This window comes from Manacus vitellinus, unplaced genomic scaffold (genome assembly GCF_001715985.3).
Source record: "Manacus vitellinus isolate BGI_N305 unplaced genomic scaffold, ASM171598v3 scaffold_4_pilon, whole genome shotgun sequence".
Taxonomy (NCBI): domain Eukaryota; kingdom Metazoa; phylum Chordata; class Aves; order Passeriformes; family Pipridae; genus Manacus; species Manacus vitellinus.
The window spans coordinates 31,457,679-31,464,922 of record NW_021940604.1 but is presented as its reverse complement, the minus strand read 5'-3'; the positions used below and the strand labels follow the sequence as shown (position 1 = coordinate 31,464,922).

Below are 7,244 nucleotides of genomic sequence, written 5' to 3'. Positions count from 1 at the left end.
TCGGCGTTCCATCTTGGCGACGAGTCCGTTCCTGGCGGGACGTGGGGGCGTAGGTCAGGTCCCGGCTCGGCCCCTCGCCGGGGTGCGTGAGGCCCGGGGGTGCCGGACGGGGGGTGGCGCTGCCCGCGCCGTCCGCTGCCCTGAGTCTCTCCTCAAGCTGAGTGTGCGCCTGCAGCGGGGCACGAGCGGCTCTTCTGGACCTGGCGCCACCTACCGACGGCAGCCCCGCGCGGCGGCGTGACGGCTGCGCCTGCGAAGCGGCAGCGCCGTGTCCGTTGCCCGCCGTGTCCGTGCCGCGCGCCCGGCGGTCAGTGTGCATTGCGGAGGGAGCGCAGGTGAGGGAGGCGCCAGCCCGCGCCGCCCGCGGCGGGGATTGGGTGGTGGCTGCGGGGGCGGTGCGGGGGCGCGAGGTGGCGGGGGGACGCACAGGTGATGGCGGAGGTGGCGGGGCTGAGCTGGGGACGGGCCCGGCGAAGCCAGTGTCCAGCGCCCGAGTAGAGAAAGTGTTCCCGTATTCCGGCCCGGAGCAGGGTCCGAGGAGGGACCCCCGCCTCGGGCAGACACGAACCCTCCGGGCTGTCCCGTAAGTGCAGTAGCCTGTGTCGACGTAGGGGTTCAATTGCAGATTTGGGAGTATAGACGAGGAGCCTTAACGCACTTGTTCCAACTTTTAAGGCCGAGTCTAATGAGAAATGGAAAGCTGGCTCGAAGTAATTCTTCCTGTTGTTGACATCACCTGAAAACTCCACTGGAAATATTTCCACTAGTTTACTGCAAACATCAGCCGTCCCTGAGGTCTCAACGCCTTGTGAGTACACACTGGCTGCTGGTAGAGCTCTCTGATTATGAAAATCCATGGCTACGGCATGTAATTGTTCTGCAGTGTTCATTTTATTGCGAACATTAATAAAGGGCTTATCATGCCCTGGGGTGTTGTGTGCATTACCGCATAAGCTGTAGACAGCGCTCTGGTTTTTTTTTTCTTTAAAGACATAATTGAGATCTTCATATTTTTATAATTATGTGGTAAGTGATTCTTTAGGTTCATGGTTGGTATTTCTGCAATGCACATGACCAAAAGGACATGTTGTCTGCTACTGGATAGCTTTTGTTCACAGGGAAAACACTGAGAGGGGTAGAAAGTGTCTTGTTGGTAGGTGGAACAGTTGTTTAAATGAACTTAGAATGTCCTACCAATGTTAAAGGAGCAATGTATTGGGAATATCAGTAAATCTGTCTCTGTTCAAAGATGGAAAAACATAACCATGCCTAAATTCTTATGCAGTGTTTGTTAGGCATGGACCACATCCTCTAGTAGGACTGAGGTTTATTCTGAGGAGAATGTTATTTACTTGCTTTCAACGTGGTATGTCTGGCTGGGCATCTGGTTTTATAACAACTTATTTTGGCAGGCTCAAGTTCCAAGTGTTGTGTAATCTTCATTCTCTAGATACTTGGAAAACAGTGTTTCTGGAGATCTGTGATTACATGTAAGATCTTCAGTTGCATCGCAGACCACAAGACATGGTGTAATGACACTCATTCAGACCTTCATAATAATTTCTGAGCAGAAAACACTTGTTGAATACACTGCATGTACCAAAAGTAGAGTTGGTTGGCTATATAAAGTATTTAGACACCTGGTATGTTGATGATGTGTGCCTGTTTGTCAGTGAGGACCTATTAGTCTGCAAGAGGGAATAGGAATTCTGTAACAATAATGTCATTGCTTCTCTCCTTGTTTTTTTTGTTTGAAAATAAACTAATAAAATTCAAAAGGGGCTTTGTGATAGTACTCAGGAAAGTTTTCGCTTTCCCCTGCTCCTTAGTACTTACCCAGACAATGCTATCAACCTCATGTAGGAGACTGGCCTTGAACACTAGAAATGAAATGATCAGTAAATGATGGGTAAAAATAAAGTGATCAACCTCCTAATCCTCCAGGTGCTTTCTTAAAGCTTTTTGCAGAGCTGTTTTCTTTTTTTGGGAACAGAAATTGTCTGGACTAATGGGGCTCCAATGTTGGCTGCTACAATGTAGTTGCAATGCCAGGCTTAGCATCCTGACCTTGTCACAGGTGGCATGTTCTGGAGTTCAGATTATCAAATTTATGATGTTCTTTGACTAGATTAGATGAATGATATCTTAATCAGGTGCTTGTAGAGTGTGGTAATGAGCCATTGAGCCTCAAGCTGCATTTCTCCATCTGTCTTCAGCTTCACCTCTGCTTGACTTTGCCAGTGAGTCATTTTGTGATGTAAGAAAAAGATCTTGCTGCCCCTTACTCACTAAATCTGTATAACAGGTCTAACAGTACTTATCAGTTTGGATGGGTGGCATAACAGCGACCATTTCTAAAGCACTTTTAAGTTCTTAAATTAATTTTACCATCTAGTCTCTTCTAAACTTTTTCTACTCCTCATGCTGCCATTCAGAAGATGGACTTGTGAATGCAGGTGTTTCAAAGTTAGGAAAAGTTGGAATAAACGTGTGAATTCCAGGCCTATTTGTTGTGTAGCTTTCATATGCATTTGTGTTGGATGTTCTCCATATTCTGCTTCCTTTTACAGGTTTTGATGACATAACACAGTGATGCTTTGTATCAGAAGTGGTGCTAGTTTGGCCAGACAAGTATTTTTCTTGTTTTCTGGACAACCCTTTGAGATCCAGTTGCAGGTGTGCAGGTCTTGAGAGTGAAGCAGGGAAGGATGCTGTTTGGTACCAGGATCACGAGTGTTATCAAAAAACAGTAATGAAATTAATAAATGTCAATTTAGAACACATTTTTGAGAGGTGTGTGATAAATGAAGCATGAGGGCTGGCTGCACAGGACTTTGAGGTTGAAAGAAATGTAGCACATTACTACTAATAGTTAATCGAGTATATTGAAAGTAGTAGATGTCTTGTGAAGACAGTCCTGCTGTGGTAAATGAAGCCACATTGGATGGCCTAACCAATACAGTACATCAGCTTGAATTCTTGCATTATCCAATTGTGCAGGGTTGTCTTGATAGCCTCAGTGATATACTTCTGATTGAATATCAAGTGCATAGCTAGCTCATTATATGGTGCAGGACTGTAGATTGCTGGCTTGTTCTTCTACTGTTTTACTTTTGAACCTTTGTCAGTGATTCTGCCATGTGTGACATGAAATTCTGGGTCCTTAGAATCGACAGGAAGACTCTTTCTCAGTGCCAGCATTCATGTCTTCCTGCCTGCTCCTCTGTGGCTCTCTCCTTCCCACTCCTCAGATCTGCTGCTGGTCTTCCAAATCCTAGCTGCATCTCATGCAAGCCATGGCCACAGGGGAAGCTGGCTGTGATTGGGCATGGGATTTGGGCACATCTGTGGAAAGTGATAGGTGGAAGCATCTGGTGTAGATGCCAGCTAGACGGAGTGTATTGGGGCTATGGGGTGCTGGGGTGTGATGTGCTGAGCGTGGGCACCCTAGTGGGTTTGCCCTAATCCTGAGGAAAAATTTATCTGCCCCTATGCCAAAAAACCTAAGCTTTTTTTATCTTATGTTGTGATCAAAAGCATATTTGGAGCACTCTTCAAATCATGAAGTTTTACCTCCTTCAAATCCTGGTTTTAAACAAGCTTCTTGTGACAGTCTATCCCTTACTTTCCCTTTCTCTCTTATGACTTGCCACCTTCCCCACTTAAACACCATCCATTTTTGTGAAGTGAGCCACTGAAGATAAAGGTTTTGTGTGCATGTCCTGGCATGCTGTTGGACAAAAGCATTTTTGTTTGCATTATAGAAAATGCATTTGGATTTGATGAAAATTAATTCCTTAAGGGTGTGTATCTTCATTGTGTCTGCATTGCAGTGGGCTAATTTCCTTTTCCAGTTTGAGATGCAAATTGCTTTAAGTCAGTCAGGAATATTTTCTGTTGGTTTTAATAGCATCTGCAATGTGACATCTTAGCAAGACCTGTTGCTAGTCTATTTATATTGAGGCAATACACTTCTGAGTTAGAATTCCCTGAATTGTCTCAGATAGGTCAGTCACTGAGGAAAAGTGCCAGCTTTATAAAATTAAAAAGCACCGTGAGTGCATGATAATCATATATAAGCGCAATATTTAAATAACTTTTTAATAGTTATCACAGTGAATGATTTTAGGTATGTTTTACTTTTATTAAGAGTTTGACGTCTGGGTGTACAACAGTTGCAGAAACTGCAGCTGGTTCAGAGTCTTGGGCAGGATCTGATCTTTTCACCGTATCACTACTGTCTCAAATAATTGCACTAATATCTGCAAGGCATGCCCACTTCTTAAATCAATTCATTAGTATTTTGTAAAGCTTACATATGAGTAATTTTCCTTCATTTTCTTTCTGACCACTTTTGTGATTAGACCATGTCTGGCTGAAGTCTTTTGAGAGGATTTAGGGATGGGGGCACGAGGGTTGTCTTTCTTCTGGCTGTGGAATTATCTGCCTGCCATCTGCAGTCTTTCATTGACATTATTGTTCTGGTTTAAATCCAGAATTTGAAAGTACAGCACTTTGTTATCGGTTTGCCTTTTCCAAATTTTACAGCAGCTCTTGCAGGCATGTTTTTTTCCACAGCTTCTGTGGAAAATCAGGCCATGCTCTTTCCATGTGCTCTTGTTTGTATTTCTTTCTCTAAGTAAGAGTGTCATTGGTCTTAAGTCCTTAAATTCTTTCTCTTTTGTTATGCTGTGATGTAACTTCAGCCTTTGGCTAGCCTCCAAGATCTAAAATTTGCATGTATGGAAGCACATTAAGTTCGTATAGATTTTTTTTTTTATGGTAACAAAATTGCAGAAGTATGTCTTCAGTGTTACATTTAATCATTGAAGAGTGCTGGATGATGGAGTTGCTCACAGATGTCGCAGAAGATGCTGACCAACTTTTTTCATGTCAGAGTCAAAAGATAGTTAGAATAAGTGTAAATGTTATGCTTTAACTTGTATCATTTTGTTATTTGTGCAGTAAACAGGAGTCTCTGCCCTAAAGACTTGGTAGCATGGAAAAAGCTCGGAGACAAGATGTAGTTGAAAATTGTTTTTCTTCCTGCCCCTGTGTTATGCTCCCTGCAATATCCACTTCTTTCACAGGTTTAGATTCTCTTAGACATGCTGAAATCCAGTCTCTGGACTTGTCAGTTTTATGTCAGATGCCTCCCCTCGAAAAGGGGTTGTAGAGGATCCAATGGTTCCAACCCCTGAGCAGATATAACTTTGCTTTAGCATGGGAGATGGTACCCCAGTTTTGATGTGTGATGACTTCTTCCAGAGGTGTGCTAGTTTCCTCCTGGAACAGCTGTTCAATATGGTTGAATGCCCTGCATTAGTGCAGTTTGTCTATTGATATGAATGGCAGACTCAGGTGTGGAATAAGCTGAAGCATGAATTTGAAGTACAGTATTTTATTAATGAACAGTCAGCTACCAAGTTGGATTCTTTTCTTTCCCTCTAAGATTACACTTAATCAGTTTGGAGAAGCTAGAATTTAAGAAATCCTGACCTGGCATGCACTGGGTGAGGCTGTCATCCATTTCACTCTCTGGTGTCTTTGCAAGTGGAGGTGCTCCTGCAGATGAGTAGCTTAGTTACCAGCGTGCCTGATAAAGCAGAACTGAATTTGGGTGAATGAGGACACCTCAGTCAACAGCGGGTATTGATGTTAGCTGTCTTAGTTTCTGCTAGCCTCAAAGTAAGCAACATCAAATCTAATTTATTTAAATTCTAGTAATGTAAAGAATGTTCAAAAACTTACCAAGTGACATAGATGCCTTTGAGAAAAACAGAATGCCTAAAGTTAGCTGCTTCTCTGTGGGACCATCTTCACAAATCATAACATTTCAGACAACCTGAAGGCAGGGAGAGTTGGGCATTTTTCACTGACTAGGGCAGGACTGTCCATCTGGGGAGATTTCTTTCAGTTTTTCCTGTGAGGTGGCCAGGAGCTGAACAGGTCACATGCCTGCAGATATGTTGAGCCTGGTTTGGTGGTGTAGGTGAATGCTTTCATGTCAGCCTGGCTAATTCTCATCTCTGTTATGTTGACTCCATTTAATTTGCAGAGAAAAATTACATATATTCTCCTTAGTGCCTTTTACTCTTTTAGGGCATCCATATCAATAACTCTGTCAAGTTGAGGAGGGAACATGAGTGAATGGGAAACAGACTGAGAAAACCAGAGAAGAAAGGCTATGGAAACCACAGCTTGAAAACTGCTTTTTAATAAGAAGAGCTATTTCTTCTCCCTTGCTTTAAGCCCAAAATATGATGGTTTAATATGGTGCCTTTTAGTAGTTCTCCAACCTGATTTTTCTCTACTTAATTATGTGTTGCCTTTGGTTGTATTATGTTCTCCTTCCTTGAAACTTTTCTAGTTTTGCTAAACCTTTTCCAAGAAGAGAGGGCAGTGTGACAACTTCCAGGATGCAGTTGAACTTCTTAGATGGTTGAATAAAGGTGGGTTTGGTTCTGCAATAATAATTTTTAGCACTGTCCCTGCTTTTTAACTGTGCTGATGCTTTAGTAAGAATAGTCCACTGTAGATCCAGGATCTCGTTTCTGAATCATCCCGAGCCCATCATTATGCATATGAAGTTGAGGTGTTTTTTCACACCACGAATATCAGTCTGTGTTTAAATGGTATTGAATTCTGCCAGTCATTTTAACAGTTGTTTTCTTTCCCTGTCCCCCTGTGATTCATTGGTGGCTATAATGAACTCAGTATATTTTAATGCAGATGGCCATGGAGCTGCTAGGCTTGTGTCCTTCCCCTGTGAAGACTGACCTTGAACCATTTATTTCCTGTATAACTGGTTCTCTGTTAGATGAGGACTTTTCCTGTTATCCTGTAGCTGCCTAGTTTTTATAATATGGGGGGGTTGGTTTTTTTTGGTTTGGCCTTTTTTTTTTTAAAGCAGCCTTCCTTCCTGTGAGGGGAATCTTTGGGGATTGGACATGAGTTATTGAGGAATAACTTTACATCAGTGAAACAGTGGTAACAGGCTATGTATAAACTTACCACAAATATGAAGTAGCTTAATTTAAACATCTGTCTTCTGTCCAAACAACTAGCATTCAGCTCTAACTATTCTACATTGCAATCACATCTCAGCTTGCTTCATAAAATTTTAACTTTCAGTATTCTCTTTGGGATTTAGTTTTGATCAAAGAGTACCCTCAGTGGATTAGAGTAACTCACTTCCACTTCTCGTTCTTCCTACTTGTCAGACCAGAATGACTGTTTCTATA

General features: G+C 42.7%; 1 protein-coding gene across 2 annotated transcripts in view; it reads left to right on the top strand.

The window, feature by feature from the left end:
- Window positions 1–681: 681 nt before the first annotated feature.
- ANKRD6 (ankyrin repeat domain 6) overlaps window positions 682–7,244 on the top strand; it is a 90,831-nt gene continuing 84,268 nt past the window's right edge. For both annotated transcript variants that reach the window (XM_018078053.2, XM_018078054.2), the window contains exon 1: window positions 682–808. The gene's annotated coding sequence lies outside the window, so the exon portion shown is untranslated. The remainder of the gene's footprint in view (window positions 809–7,244) is intronic.